This window comes from Bactrocera dorsalis, chromosome 3 (genome assembly GCF_023373825.1).
Source record: "Bactrocera dorsalis isolate Fly_Bdor chromosome 3, ASM2337382v1, whole genome shotgun sequence".
Classification (NCBI taxonomy): domain Eukaryota; kingdom Metazoa; phylum Arthropoda; class Insecta; order Diptera; family Tephritidae; genus Bactrocera; species Bactrocera dorsalis.
In genome coordinates this window covers 2,992,196-3,009,331 of record NC_064305.1, presented here as the reverse complement: position 1 = coordinate 3,009,331, position 17,136 = coordinate 2,992,196, and the positions used below count along the sequence as shown (strand labels likewise).

At 37.4% G+C, this 17,136-nt stretch overlaps 1 protein-coding gene across 2 annotated transcripts in view; it reads left to right on the top strand.

Annotated features, from left to right (window-relative positions):
* LOC105230152 (7SK snRNA methylphosphate capping enzyme bin3) overlaps window positions 1-17,136 on the top strand; it is a 135,452-nt gene that overhangs the window by 42,606 nt on the left and 75,710 nt on the right. The gene's annotated exons all lie outside the window — the stretch shown is intronic.

Below are 17,136 nucleotides of genomic sequence, written 5' to 3'. Positions count from 1 at the left end.
TATCGTCTCCGATCTATAAAGTTCTTAGCCCTAGATTATGCTTACTAAATTCGTTAAATTTTATGAAATTTGGACATTTTTTTACTAGAAAACATAAATAATATTAAATGGATCACGAGGTTCCCTCATTATCATTCGAAAAAACATTTTTTGGTATAAATTTTTTCAAGATTAGCTCTTTCAAATGTTTGCCTCGGCTACTTCTCGAATGACACGCCTGATGTTTTCTTCCAAACCCTGAATCGAAGCGGGATTGTCCGTATATAATATCACCGGCTCACAAACCTCACCAAACCGTTGTTTTTCTGGATTAAATGGTAACTCTTGAATCTCTTTACGTTGTTTTTCGTCCTAAATGTGTCAATCTAACTTGTTTACATACCCATTAAGTCAGAAATGGGCCCTCATCGCTGAACAAAATTTGGCTCGAAAACATCGAATCTTTTTGGAACTTTTCAAGAGCTCATAGATCGAAACGATGTCACTTGGGAAGGTCGAACGGCGTCAGTTCTTACACAAACTGTGTTTTGTACGCTTTCATTTTAAGTTCCTACCAAGTCGTTCTAAACGTCAGCCCGAGTTGTTGCGAACGGCGCCGAATCCACTCTCCACGGTCTTCGTGTACACTCTCTGCCACGCCTGCTATATTTTTTCTTCACTGAGCCGTATTTCAGTGAGGGCGTCCTGCATCTTCCTGAAAAAATCAAAGATAGAAGGTGCAATATTTAGGCTCTAAGGAGCGTGAGGCAGAGCTTCTTAGTCGCTGTTTTCCAAAAAGTTTTTAATTTGCCTTGCGACGAAGCCGAGCCTCTTGCCTAGGCCTGTTTTCCGGGCGGTCTTACAAGACTAAAAACACCTCACCGGTTACTCAATCATGTGCTTGTTCAAAAATTGCTTTAAGTAGCATAGAGGAATCATAGCTAAGATGCTAGTGAGTGTAAAAACTAAATCCCTTTACAACGAGACTACTTTAAAACCAAATGCGCAATAACTCAAAATGCTTAACAACAAAAGCGTTAACAATAATAAAGTATTATAAATCGTTGGCCATTGAACTGCTGCCACTGAGACGGCATTATACGACGACACATCACCCCACTTGCCATTTTGACTTTGCCCGCCTGCGCCTGCCTGCCTGCCATGTAATCTACAAGTGCGAGCACTTCAACGAACACTCGCCAACCGCTGTCGTTGTTAGCCCGGCAAGCACTTAGCCAAACAGACGGACGTTTAGTCGTTGGGTCGGTCGCACGGCCGCCGCTTGCTTATACGAACAACCAGTCAAGTGTGCGAAATAACTACGATTACCAGCATTGTTATTGTTATTTCTTGTTCAGGTCGCTTCTGCTATCGTTGTGCTTTTGACGTAGTATCTACATGTACACTACACTCTTGAGTTCCTCATTCATTCATCCATTCAGCCAACACAGCAGAGACTACGAACTTGGTCAACTAACCAGACACAGGCAAGGCAGCCAGTTAGCCCCAAAGCTAGCTAGAAAGCTAGCCAGCATTTGCTCATTCAAGCGCAAATGCGTTTTGTCCAATCGAGCGTTTGGGCAATTATTAATAGTCTCGACACGTAAAACTACAAATAAAAGTGGCAAAATAAAAAGTAATAAAACACACCGAAACAATTGTGGCGTTAGTTGGCGAGTGTCTGTGCGCTCGCTCAACAAGTAGTTATATGCAGAACCACAGTCCGTTGGTTCTGCACTTGTGCGCCTCTGATGATAACAGAACAAGCGGTATTAGTGCACTTTCACTGCAACATTCTATTTGACGCCGACTTCTTCCTCTTCTGTAGGCTCTTTTTAAACAGCTATGAACACATTGCTGGCGTTATTATCACGGGAATAGTTCACATTCCATACAATGTAAGCAAAAACAGCTCAGCCACATGAGTACTTATAATGCTGATAACAATCGTCAATGTCGACCTGGAAATAACTCTGACTCATTGTGCTTTCCGGTAATGTATTTCGTTGAAAGCACTCTCGAGTCCAGAAGACTATAATAACAATGTAAAACGGGACACAGTTTTTAATGGGATTCTAAACTAATTGGAGCCATATTTGGAATACACACTCGGGCATTAAGAGGTCACACAAAGCTGACTACACGGTCTCGAAATCTGAACCTTATTGGTGCTCCATGAAGTTGTTTTTGACCACAGTAGCCTTTATATGAATCAGAAGAGGCTAAATTAAGCTTGCAGAACTCAAGGACTAACTAGGGTAGATGTCTGAAGACCTACCTGGACCATTGTGGGATATAAACTCAATGTTTAACTACTAAAAATAAACATTGTATGTATGTTTCGAGGACTAGTCAAATATTCGTGCTCCATGAAGTTGTTTTTGACCACACTGGCCTTTACATTGTCCCATAATGAAAATCCACCAATGTCCACGGGTGGTCACATTGTCCCATATCGTCAAAACATAAATGTCCACCGGTGGTACACGCGGGGCTCAAAGTGTTAAGCTTGGAGGACTCTAGGGTACCTGTCTGAAGACGTACCTAGGCCTTGGAAAACTCAACTTCTAAGTAGGGTAGATGTCTGAAGATCTACCTGGACGATTGTGAAATCTTAACTCAAGATCTAACTGCCAAAAATTAAAGATTATATGTTTCGAAGATGGAGAAATTAAGACCGATAGGGCCAAAAGTTCAACGAATTATTACAAATCAGAAAAATGTTCGAGAAAACGTGCTGAAAATGCTTCGTTCAACCAAACGCCATCCTTCAAGTCTAGTTTCAAACGCCATGTTCTGAAATATAAATGGTAAAAACAAAACTTTTGGAAACAATACCTAAGCAAAATAACGGTATACACAAAGCTTGTGGAAACAATATCAGTGCAAAACACCTTAGAGTTCTCTCACAACTCTACAGCTGTTAAGTTCTAACTCATACTATCAATCAGCTAATCTTCTACTACAATTAAACCGCCTACTCCTCAACAAAACTAGCTGCCACAGATGTTTTACTTCTCTTTCTGATAATTTTCGTTCTTCAAACTAGAAGTTCTGTAGCAAAACCGCGCTTGTTACGTTCTGACCGCTTCTCTCCGTTTGCCACATTTTGATATCTTCGTAGGTCGCGCTGTCATGCCATAAAAGTCTATCCGATCTCGACTCGACTTGGCCGCTTTGCCACGCCCATTTCAATTGCCTTGCCGTGTAACTACGTCTTATTAATGCTTTTATATTATTTTTCGTCGTTTGTTTTTCAACCGCCGATTCGTTTCGCTTACCATTTTGGTGTGCTTTATCGCGTTCACTATTATTTGGTTCCTATATTTGGTTGGCACAAATTTTTGTCGGTCGATTTCTGTGCACCATTTATTTTGTGGCATTTTCACAGAACACGCTAAAGTTTATAATTTTTTTGTGTCTTTATTTTTTTGCTCTCCCCGTATTTATTTGAATTGCCAGCCGTGCCTTTATTTCATCTGCAAGCAATCGTTGTGCCCCGTGCGACTAGTTGAGCGCTATGAATCCATTTCATTGAAGTCTCGCTGCCTGCCACATTGCATTCACTTCGCTTGGCTTTATCGCCGCGTGTTGTCTTCTTTGGCAGCAATTTTGCTCCACTCGCGCACAGATTATTTCGAGCTCACTCTGCTCAGAGCATATGCTGGCGATTAAATCTGCAAATGTGTTGCATAAATAAAAAGTAATGCGCTGAAATTAATAAAAGTTAAAGCTTTATAAGTTTATATGTTTGATTGTATTTAGAACGCTCGTTATCAGTAGTTGGCAATCATAGTTGTTTTTACTTTGCCTATCATTAATCACAGCTCAATGCTTGTCACTTATTTCTGTGACTGTGCGGTACTGGTATGGTTGGCATTGTGGTTTCGTAAATGCATTTCGTTGTTTGGCGATTAATTTTAGCTAAACCGACGCACAGCTGCGGTCAAATATATGCCTGACATCTTAGGCCTTTGACTTCCTCTGACCGCATTAATTAGCGCTGATAATATTGCCGCTCCTTGCGGTTTACGGTCCCCCATATACTCGCATTTATTTACTCTGTAGTATGTTAGTTGATGGGGTTTTAAAATTCTTGAAATGCATGTAGACTATTTATAATTAGATTAAACTATGTTGCAAGCTTTTTTCATTGGCGGCGAATTCTAGATCTGATTAAGCAGCGAGGAAATTTGTTTCTTCGTAGTATTTGTTTGAGGATTCCTGAACAAAGTTTCCAGTAATTTTACAAAGTGGAGAGTGATAGAAAAAAGCCCCAAAAAAGCATTAGCAAAAGCTTGTAAACAGAAGGCCCGGAAACTTTGAAAGCTTATTTTTTAAGCTCAGAAAGCAGTTTTTTCATTAAAGTATCAATGAAAGCTTAGGAAATATTGAAGTCGCTCTACGTGCTATTAACCACGAAAAACAAATAAATGAAATTTTTGATTTTTTTTAGCTCAAAACTGATAAGCTGAGCATCATATGAATTTATCGTTAAAGCTATATGAATCACTTATATATTGTATGTCTAAACGGTCAATTGAAAAGTCACAGGCCAGTTTCTGCCATCACTTCTTCATTCACTGAAAATGTCTGCCTACCGAGCATTCTTTTGAGAGCTGTGGTCAGATCTTTGTAAAATGGATGCAGAAGCAATACGAAGTCCAACTCATGGATTTCGTTTTTGAGTTGAAAGAGCTTTATTTTTCCATACAAATTTCGATTTTTTTAAATACTTAAAATTATGATTTTCCAAAACCGTGACAGGCTTGAAAGAGAGATGTATAACAAAGAGTTTTATAAAATTTCAAATGAATCGGTTAAGTATAACTTGGCATATCAAGTCAACCACCTCGAAAGTTTCGAGAAAACTGAATTTCAAGTTGCGTCGTCCGGTGAACCGATCCAGTGGTTATGATACTAAAACGATTATAGCTGCTGAGAGACCAAGTTTTTAAACAAAGTAACGCGAAAGGGAGGAAATAGATATTCATAAATAAAAAGAACTCTTTACGAAGAAAAACATAATTTTTGAACAAACTAGGTACTTCGAGTTTTTAAAAATCCTTTTAGGGATATATTTTTGAAGGTCTAATCTTTTAATATCGTAAATCAAAATTTTAAAAAATCTTTTCGGGAGATATTTTTGAAAGTATGAACTTCGAAAATATACAAAAAATTTATGTTGTTAATTTCTTTCTCCTTAGTAGGAGGATCTACGCGTAAAGCTTAAGGGTTAAATTGTGGTTTACTGTAAATTTTTACAGTCTACACGACTAAAAATCGCTTAAAAAGAAAACTAGCAAAAGCATTGATTGCTTCTATGCCAAGCATACACTTTACTTAAGCTCACTCGACACGAAGGTCACATTAATATACTTGTACTTCTCACATTGTTAATGGTACAATTCCCATAAAAACCGCTGACTTGTATTTACTCTTACCATTTCATGTTTATGCTCCCTTCTTCGGTAGTACTTCGTGAAATGTGAGTGTGAGTAAATAATATTTTTTTGCTGAGCACAGCTCAATTACTTTGAAAGAAGAAAGTGCGTTACGACATATAAGCCCTAGTAAAAGTTTTAACATTGAGAACCACTTACACAAGGCTTTTGACATCACCCTTGCGTTCCCCTTCACTAACCAACTTTCAGTCGCGTCGTAAATATTTATTTATGAAAAGTTATTATTTCAATTTTATGTTCTTTGCTGCCTCAAATCCATCAAAATACATTTCTATTTACAAAATGAATAAATATGAAGATATACGACAGTTGCTGACTTACACACATATTTACGAGCACAACATTTGTGCAAATAGCTTTGTTCGCCAGTTTATGCCTACAAACATATATTTGTACGTCAATATCTGCTTGTAGATATGTGTAATATATTTGTGGCAACGTATATCGCAGCGGCAATGCATAATGTCAATATCGCAAGTCGTCGTTGTCAACGTTATCGTTTGTCAAAATCAACGTTAAGCTCGTCGCTGACCACGAAGGTGGAGCTCCGCGCGGCACACGCCTCAACTCAAGTGATTTATATATTTTTATGCACAAGGCGTCAAATAAAGTCTTTTCAAATGTACAGCTATAACTGCAAACCGGCGGAACACTATTTTACAGGCAAGCTGGCAACCTTGGGCGGGTGACTGAGCTCAGATTCGACCTTCATTAAAGAATTAATAGCATTTCAACAACTTTTGGCACACTTTCTTATAAATATCAATATTTTATTATAAATTGGTGTGGTAGTGTCAAAATAAATCAACATATAGGGTTGCCATATAAATTTAATTATAAAAAAAAATCGATAAACGGCGCTGTCAATGCAAAACGACTGACTTAATTTTAAGAAAGTGCTACAGTAGTCGTACAAAACTTTCCTCGTACGAGTTTCTATCCACAAAATTATCCAAATTGTACTTTAAAATTATTGTGAACGCAATGATGAAATAACAGAGGCCTTCAGCAAGTGTTAATGATCTATGATGTGATATGAAGTTTCTAGGTTAGGAGCATTTCTAGTCCTGAGGCTCTTACACTTATTGTTTCTTGGTGAAAAAATACATATTTTCAGATCACAAAATACTCCTCTTAAATTTCCCTGTATTTTTACGTAGTTGTCTTTCAAAATCCACTAACTTCAGAACAAAATTACTTGGCATGCCTCAGCAACGCCTCGATTTTTATTTGCTTTAATCTTTATACTTTTTTCATAGTTTGCCACCGCTGCCGCCGCCACTTTCATTACTCTTATCACACTCTTGTGTTAATCTCGGAATGTGTGAAGTATGGGAAATATGGCGTATGACGAAAAAATATACATATGTATGTATGTCAATAAAGGCTGCCTATGCATTGTTGTTATATTTAGTAGTACGTCGCAATATTGACAGCTCATCATTACTTGCTTAAGTCATTGGCATAATTTAGGAATGTCTGTGAATGAACGGTAATAAATTCTGAGTTAATATTTGTGCCCACAAGCGAAAATTGCTTAAGTTGATTTAAGAACCTTCAACAAACTAAATTACTTGCAGCAATCGAAAACACCTACTTAATGGTGTCATTCTTTGGAGACATAAAATGATACTTAAATTTTAATGTAAAACAACTAATTTAAAAACGATTGTGGACCGCCGAACTGTTAAAATAAATTCTTCAACATTTTTTAATATCGAGTTAAGCTCTTTTATGAAATTTCGCGCCAGATTCATTTTTTCTCAATAACAAAAGTGGCTTTACTCAAAATGATATAATTCGCAAACTAATGATCCGACAGCGGTCAAATTTATACACGAGCCTTTTGAAGGTCAGGGCTAACTCATCATGTGGATATAGCGCCATCATAAAACAGTTTTTCACCATTTAAAAAAGGCTGGCTACAAAAAGCAGCTCGATGTTTGGGTACCACATGAACTGTCTGTGAAGAATTCAAGGGACCGAATTAACATCTGCGATTCTTTGCTGAAACGAAATGAAATCAAACCATTTCTTAAGCGAATGGTAACGGAAGACGAATCTTGGATCAAATACGATAATAATGTGCGAAAAAGATCAAGGTCCAAGCGTGGTGAAGCTTAACAAATGGTCCCAAAGTCAGATTGACGCCTCAAAAGGTTATGCTGAATGTTCGGTGGGATTGGAAAGGAATCGTCCACTCTGAGCTGCTCCAGTCTGGTCGAATGATTGATTCTACATTTTACTGCCAGCCACTGATAAGATTAAAGCAAGTAATCGAAAAAAACGGCCGGAAGTGATCAGCAGAAAGGGCTTCGTCTGCCATCAGGACAACGCTGAACCACACATATCTTTGATGACTCGGCAAAAATTGGAAAAGCTTGGCTGGGAAATATTGATGCATCTACCATATAGCCCTGATATTGCATCATCGGACTACCATTTGTTTCGGTAAATGCAGAATTCCCTTCATCGAGTAAAGGTGGCTTCAAGAGAAGCCTGTGAAAATTACTTGTCGCAGTTTTTCGTCGAGGAACCAGAAAAGTTTTACACTGATGGAATAATGTCTCTAGCGGAAAAATGGCAAAAAGTGGTCCAAAATGGTACATATTTGGTTCATTAAAGTTCTCTATTAATAAAAAAAAAGTTAAAGTTTGATTAGAAATACGAAAAGACTTTTTCGTCTACCGAATAGTATTCAAGCGATTCTAAGTGAAGGCTATCGCCTAAATGCTAATGTAACATTGCTGCCTTACGTTGTTTAATGTTGTTTAACCACATACTCGTGTCGCCATGTTTTCTGCCTACCCCAATGTGTTTACGTTACAGTTTTTATGCTTTAAGCGCTAATTTGATAAATGTGAACCTATGCGCTTTGACACCTCTGGGCGTGCCAGCTTCAGTGGCAATGCAATAAATCTCAAAACAACGCCATCAGCAATAATTTGCCATTAAACTGGTACACGCTAAATGTCAACGTCAGCAAAAAATTAAATCGTAATAAATCGACTTGTAAAAAAAAATGTACACAAATTATCGCACATCAACATTTTTCGCATTAATAAAGTTTCTGTTTGCTGTGGCAGCGCCGCTGCGGCTGACATGCGATTGTCACTGCCAAAATGTGTGGGAAAGCAGAAAAAGGTGAAAAACGAAAAAAAAAGAAATGTAATGAAGAGCGTGTTTCAAGCACAGCAGTAACAGTTCGAAAACATATTCACACATATCCACAATAGTTGTTGTTTTATGTACAAAACGCAAGTATCAAAACCAGCTGTGTCCATGTCGCCATGGCAATGTGCAACAACAAAGAGCGAAATTATTAAATCAGAAGGCACGCCACCACAGCTGCCACAAAATTAAACCAAATATAAAATGTAATAGCAATCCAAGTAATGACAACTCTATTGCTTTGCGCCGATGTTGCTCCACTTTCAGCAGCAAAAAGCCCACGGAGAAATCAGTCGGTGATGTAAAAATTCAAATTGGATTGGATTGGAAATGCTGAGGGTTATAGAAATTTACATTCCTCATTGATACCGATCGGACTTCGCTGGGAATCATATTGAATAGCTTTTACTTAGGATACATTTGAGGTTATGACAGATTTTGTTTATAAAATAAGACTCTGATGGCTTTGATGTAGTTTGTTGCGGAAGAGTGTATGGCACTTAGATATTTTGCGCAAAATGAATTGAGAGTTCGAGCTTGGACAGGTTGAAACCATAAGATCCATAAGACCTAATACGATTACCTAATACCTTCTTATTAAATTTCATTCGGATATCTCTTCTTATGATGCCTAAAAAACTTCGCTGTAAAAATCGCTGGGTCGAAACCGGTTTTACACCCATTGTTTCTTAGGCAAAGTTGTTCAGATCCTTAGAAAATTTTCCGCATACGCGATTTTTCCGATCTTTTCGCTTTTTGTAAAACGACCCGCTCTAATGTACATACACATATGCACACAGGGGCGGATCCACCGGAGGGGGAGGGGGTAGGACTGCGGAGAGATCCCCCCAAAGGTTAAAAGTTATACATTATTTCCTTCACAAGTGACACTCCGCGAAAAAAAAGGACTTTGCGTTGCAAGTAGAAGATTATATAGTTTCCCCTCCAAAATTCTACTCTGGAGCCGCCCCTGTATGCACATATGTATGTATTTCCTCGGTTTCTTCTAGACATTCGCTTATCTGCACATTTTAAATTTTTTAAATTCGCCATTTTTCTTGTATCTCATTTGAACTCAATCAAGCGTAACATTAACAACAAAAATAAAATCACAACAATCACAACAAATACAACAAAAACAATAAACACAAAAATGTGAAACGACACGCTTCGCAATTACAACAAAATCAAGCGCGCAACATAATGTCGGCCAATAGCTAGAGCACCGAACATAACAACAACAATAACAAGCACCGAAGCAGAGAAGCCAAAAAAGGGCAAAGAAAGATAAACATTTAAACGTAAAGCGAAAACTTGAAAAAGTTTGGCAGCAAATAAACAAACGACAAAACCCAACTGAAAAACGCGAACAACAACCATAATGTCAACAGTAACACCAGCAACAACAACAGCTAGTAGAAGCAGCGGCAACAACCTGTAACGAAGATAAATGAACCGGCAGCCAGCGCACGATTCTTGCACCGCGTACACTTGTTATTATTGTTTTTATTGTTGCCGCAAATTTGTTGCTCTTACCCGTCACACACACACACATATATACACTCGCACTACGTACATATGCAAACACATTCAGTGCTCTGTCCTTCTGCGCTTTAATTGCAATCGCGCCGTGCTTGTTCTGGTCTACACTTTGCTTTACCGTAGTTGTTGTTATTGTTGTTGCTGTGGTTAATGTTATCGCTTTTACATTTGTTGCTTGGCTGTGTTTTTTTTTTTAGTTCTCTTATAAACGGTTTTTTAGAAGCTTCGCTGTTGTTCACGCGTCTTCAGTTGGTTCAAATCCTTCACACACGAATACCACATCTCCTACTTCGAACAAACGCTTGCTCCAAGCCTCAGATTGATTTCAAGATCTGGAAAATGTACTTTTATGGGAGGATGGAGTCATGTGTAGAAGTTCACGCAAGTGAGGAAAGTTCTCTGATCGCCATTCACTTGGGAGTGGCCAGAAACGATTCTTTTACATATGACTCAATCAGCCCACGACTTCCGGTCTTTCACCAAGTATCCTCTGGGTAGCCTACGAACATCCTTTTAAAGGCGAGCTAAAATGAGAAGGCGAAAAATTTCCTACATAGGGTTGTGCGCTGGGTTTGGGACCCGCTACGTAAAAAACACTCCCAATGAAAAAAAAACTTTATATGGTTCTAAGTACCCTCTTGGACTTCAAATATGACGTTAACTTTTTCAGTATTAACTGAAATTCTTCTAGATCTAATGAAAGCTTTCTTAAAAGCGTGAGTATTGGTAACTAGAAGAAGAAGAGCTAGAAACCTGACTTACGCGGTGGAATGACTACAAGGTCAGCCGAAGAATGAAATCAAAAAGTAACGAGTACTTCGGACCAAAGTAGATTATAAAGGGTGATTTTTTAAGAGCTTGATAACTTTTTTTTAAAAAAAAACGCATAAAATTTGCAAAATCTCATCGGTTCTTTATTTGAAACGTTAGATTGGTTCATGACATTTACTTTTTGAAGATAATTTCATTTAAATGTTGACCGCGGCTGCGTCTTAGGTGGTCCATTCGGAAAGTCCAATTTTGGGCAACTTTTTCGAGCATTTCGGCCGGAATAGCCCGAATTTCTTCGGAAATGTTGTCTTCCAAAGCTGGAATAGTTGCTGGCTTATTTCTGTAGACTTTAGACTTGACGTAGCCCCACAAAAAATAGTCTAAAGGCGTTAAATCGCATGATCTTGGTGGCCAACTTACGGGTCCATTTCTTGAGATGAATTGTTATCCGAAGTTTTCCCTCAAAATGGCCATAGAATCGCGAGCTGTGTGGCATGTAGCGCCATCTTGTTGAAACCACATGTCAACCAAGTTCAGTTCTTCCATTTTTGGCAACAAAAAGTTTGTTAGCATCGAACGATAGCGATCGCCATTCACCGTAACGTTGCGTCCAACAGCATCTTTGAAAAAATACGGTCCAATGATTCCACCAGCGTACAAACCACACCAAACAGTGCATTTTTCGGGATGCATGGGCAGTTCTTGAACGGCTTCTGGTTGCTCTTCACCCCAAATGCGGCAATTTTGCTTATTTACGTAGCCATTCAACCAGAAATGAGCCTCATCGCTGAACAAAATTTGTCGCGAAACACATTTCGAACCGAACACTGATTTTGGTAATAAAATTCAATGATTTGCAAGCGTTGCTCGTTAGTAAGTCTATTCATGATGAAATGTCAAAGCATACTGAGCATCTTTCTCTTTGACACCATGTCTGAAATCCCACGTGATCTGTCAAATACTAATGCATGAAAATCCTAACCTCAAAAAAATCAGCCGTTACTATGTACATGTAAGGAGGAGTATTAAGTTCCATAATAAAGCCTAACTTGGCTAGCATCTTGCGATAACAGTTCTCTAAGCTGAAAATAAAGAAAATATCCATGAAGACCAAAAATTTAGTTAATTAGAGCTTCTTTAGACAGACTTCACACGTTTCCTATAAACTGCTCAGCTTGCTCGGTATCACAGCAATCTAAGCTGAGTCAAGTAACTTTATCGGATGAAGAAAAAATTTGGCAATCCCTGGAACTGAGGATTTTCTCGAACAACAACGTCGTGTTTTAAAAATTTTTAAAATATTAAATGGATTATGATTACTCGCAGGATACATATTTTACAACTATTTGTGAAATTGTCAAAGAAAAAATTTCAAAACTCGGTCATTACGACATCATTTCGGAGGTCTCTCAGAAAAAATGGCGCCACAGCAGAAACTATCAAAAGGAAAAAGACAAAAATGAATGTTTTAATGAAGATCATAAGCTAGGTATTGGACGAAGGAAATCCAAAAAAATGTATTTTTAACAGATGATTTTACAAAAAATGCAAATTTTGGTGAACTTTTCTCGACGTTTTTTTATTTTAATAGTTGTTATTGAACAAAAAACATTCCTTCATTCAATTATTTCCCGAAGACTTGTGTAAGATCTCATTAAGATCTTTTGAATAGTTCACAGAAATCTTGGCAACAGACTTTGAAAACACAGTTGCGAGAAAATCTCCTGTGGTTCTGTGGACCTCAGATGCTTACAGCGTAGTCTTGCCCCTGCACGGGACACGTGCACAAGAGATGGTCCATTGTTTCCGTGGTGCTCTGCTCTAGACCTTTCTTGCAGTCTTCTCGATCTGTCAGCCCCATTCTGAGGTATCATGTCGCCACTAGACAGTGACCAGTTAGTATTCCCCTCATGTTACTACAGTCTTTTCTATCGAGTGCCAATAGGAATTTTGTATACATCCGATCTACCGTTTTGTGCATGACTTTTGCAGTTTTGCACCCAGATAGCTCCCTAGAGATAATTAAGTAAGATAATAAAAACTATTTATATTTTGAAGCCATGAAACCCATGCAGCCTCTTAAAAAAGTGTACCGTATTAGTCTGGATAACACATAAAGAATAAATACTATAAATAAAACCCAACTTCTGAAGGCAGCCATTCAACTCTCGACATTTTATATACATAACTTTTTTAAGATAAAAGTTCTCGACTGCATATAACAGTTACTGACCGAATCCGGAATCCAGAATAAGACCGATTCGTTGCGCTAACATTGACCTCATTAGCGCCAATTAGCGCCGTCTTCGCTAATTTTGTTAAAAAGTGCAGCCAATGGATTAGACGCTGAATGAAGCTGAAATATTCTGTTTTGCCTTACTTATGCTCCCCATGCCTCGGCCTTCCTAATTGCGCCACTGTAACCTAGTAAACTCCATTAGTTGTGCTCCAATAAGTATCCACACACAAACATATGTATGTATGTCGTATGTGTGAGTTTGGGTATATGGCTTGCCACTGTGCGTAACGCCAGCATTGCCTTCGTCCGCCTGCTGTTCAAGTTGTTTCTCCCGACCAAATGCGTTTAATTAATGGCAAAACATGCGCAAATTCCTTGTGTTGCTGTTTTGAAATTCGAGTTTCCTTTTACAACTCAGCTTTTTTGTGTGTGTGTGTGTGTGCTTGCACTTAGTTCCCTTATTTCTTCGGTATGTTTGCTGCTGGCTCTTATCGCAGCGTGAAGAATTCTTTCATTTTTATTACATATTTTTATTTTTTTTTGTTGTTTTTATCGTCACACATATTAAGCACATTGCATGTCATGCTGGATTTAATGGCGTGTTTGTTGTTTGTAGTGTTGTTGCGTTTGTTTTTTTTTTTCGCTTTTCTACCTCATTCAGCTTTTGTCGGCGGCTCTCCCAGCAGATCAGCGAACCCGCTTGCCGTCGTGCGTGTCACACAGCTGTTTTTTATTATTTCGTGCGCGCTCTTTTATTATCTGCGTTTTTCGCTCTATTACCGCATACATTAGCTTGTTTGCTTTTGCTGCTGTTTTTGTGCTTTTTATTTTAGTTTTTATTTTGTTTTGCATTTTTTGCCTCATTAAAATTCGCCATCTACATATCTATTTTTACCGTTTCATTTGACGTACGCAAAAAGCGAATAACCTGCTGAGAATTGCAGTAATTTTTTCCTGCCATTTGCGGGTAAACAGATTGAGCGTGTTTTACGATTACGAAATATGTTAGGTTGTCTGCGAAGTTAATGCTTAGCGATTTTTGCATACTTAGTGCGATCTTAACAAAAGAGCGATTGCATTTTATTTACGAAAATATGTGTCAGCGCATTTCTTATGTTGGCAAAGAGCCCACACTACAAATAGCTCAAATTTTAAATAGCCAAAGCTGGCAAATAGATAATGTACGAAAATAATTAGCGTCCTGCTCAAGTGAAAATCACACAATTTTAACTGAGAAAGTCACCTTAATTTACCTGCCGGGTGTTCGTTTGACCACTTTCAACTTGTTATGAGAAGAGTGTAATGTGACAGAAAGCGAGGATGGCATTGAACGAGTTAAACTGGTTTTCTCTTGAATTAAATTTGCTTAGAGCTAACGGAAATGCCTTCCGAACAATATCTCTTTTTTCTAATCAGCATATATTCAGTGACCTTAAACTAAGCTTTTATGGGTTTGTTTAGTAAGAGCCATTTACAGCAAAGAAAACTAGAGTTATTGCAACATTAGTGGTATTCAGGGTTCTTAAAAGATTTAACATAGCACACCGAAGAAGTCGTGTGGTCTCAAGTTTCTTGCGATAACTACCGTAGCGCCATCTAGTTTACTAATCGTAGTTTAGGTTTTTAAAATAGGTTTAAGGTACATATCTTCCGAACCACTTAAGCCAAGTCAAGCAAGCTCACGCAGAACAAATTTTTTCAGCGTCTCTACTTAAAATTATAAAAATGGTTGAAATAGATTTTTGATCCCAACCACTCCACATATAACGGCTATGTAGAAATCTACTAAAAGTGCGCTAACTCATTAAATAAAAGTGTCAGCCTAAGAATTGTGCATCCCAGATGATGTAAAAAAAACTTTTTCGAGCCGATATCAAAATTGGGCAATGGTTATGGGAGCCCCCATATTAAAGAGAAAACCTATAATAACTCGAGATCTGCTCCACCAACTTCAACCAAATTTCGTACGCAATATTATCTTGACATTCTTATGGTACAGTACAGAGATATGGGAAATCCGACAAAAACCACGCCTACTCTCCATGTAACACAATTTAAAATTCCATCTCATTCGCTCACTTTTCAGTATATCAAGATTGATTTCAGTATAGAAGTCAAATCAAGTATAAAAGAAACCGAATCTGTAGACCACAGTTCCTATTGCGAACATTTTATCGAAAATATCGGTCAAGTCATGAGATACATTATTAACATTTGTAAAAATACCTTTCCTGATAGTACTTGGCCCCAGTATACTTAAAATAGAGGTTTTCGTGCTTCCGGTTGATGGTTGGAAGTTGCTAGTGTATGAAACTTTCGGTTACATCCGAACTTAGTCTTTACTTACCTTTTTATATACTTTCTATTTCAACAATTTCTATATACATATGTTTCCTTTTTTATTTACAGGTAAGATTCTTTACAAATTAGTGGCAGGATTCCTTTAAGAATCCCTCGAGGCGTTCTATAATTTAAACACTACAAAACTGCCATTACTTCAAGTAAAAGTACGCACCGAAATAGTCACGTGGTTTTGAGGTAGGCCGACAACAAACAATTCACAAACATATTTATGGCTATTTATTCTGCAATTTAGATAGTAAGGCTAACAAGAAAGCTATACAAATAAGTAATTAATGGATAAGTGCTAAAAGACAATAACTGATAATTTGTTGCTGTTATCCAATAACAGCTGAAAAGCACCACTTTACTTAGTAAGGTACGATAGTGGCACTAAGAGAAAGATACGACTGCAACGACATCTATTGACAAAATACGAAAAGACTTTTTCGACTACCCCATAATTCTCATTATTGGTTTCAAAAAGTATCTTAAAAATTATAAATATTTGTACAAACAATTATTTTCTTGAAATTATACTGTAGATAACTTCATTGAAGCTTATTACAGCTTTTAATTATTGAACTTTAAGCTGCGTATTATTGCGTTAATATCCGAAATTCCATGTTTCACAAATTAGCAGCTTATTTGTTTTTATATAAATGCTTTAATTAATTGAAATGATATTGTAAATACACATTTTTTGCAATTTCTTGGAAGCACCCATTTGCAGCTTATCTTATTTGCATGCATTTTTTTAATTTTAATGTTGTAATGTTCAGCTTAAAACTCGTCAACTCATTAAGGTTTGCAAGCAACACATAATTCTCACTGATTTGTATATATACATATGTATGTACATATAAACACACTCAAAGGCGAATGCTTGCAGACGAATATAATATATGTATGTACATGCCTTCCTACACATGTATGTATGTATGCAAATACCTCTTTAGTGTTATCACACCGGAGGTGTACAAACAAATGTACGGCAAAATATTTGCGATAAACTCAAATACATGCTAAGTATACATACATATATATTTCTTTGCTTGGTATATACATATTGACATGTGTACACGTATTCACCCAACAAACATTGAGAAACTATTTCACCGAACTTCGAGAAATTTATGAATCTCAAGCTGATATCTAACATTGTTTGTTGCATTTTGCTTTAATCTGTGAAGAACTCACATTGAGAACCCCTTTTTTATATTTTCAAATTTTATTATGTTATGTTCTACTAACAAAATTTCGAAAAATCAGTGTTACTTTATAAAAATATGTCTTTTTTTTTATACCATTGACAGTTTGTATTAAGTTTGCCACGAATTTTGAAACAACCAGAAGGAAACGTTGGAGACAACGATATAATATACATATGTACTCGTAAGTGATAAGTATAGGAAGATGAGTCGATATAAACATGTCCGTCTGTCTGTCTCTATATATGTACACGAACTAGTCCCTCAGTTTTTGAGACATTGATCTGACATCTGTGTACTCGTCCCCAAGAAGCTACTCATTTGTCGGAGTCACCAATATCAGTTCTCTACAGCGTATAGCTGTCATGCAAACTGAACTGAAAATCAAATTTGTGTAAAACTTTCTTTCCTGTGGCAT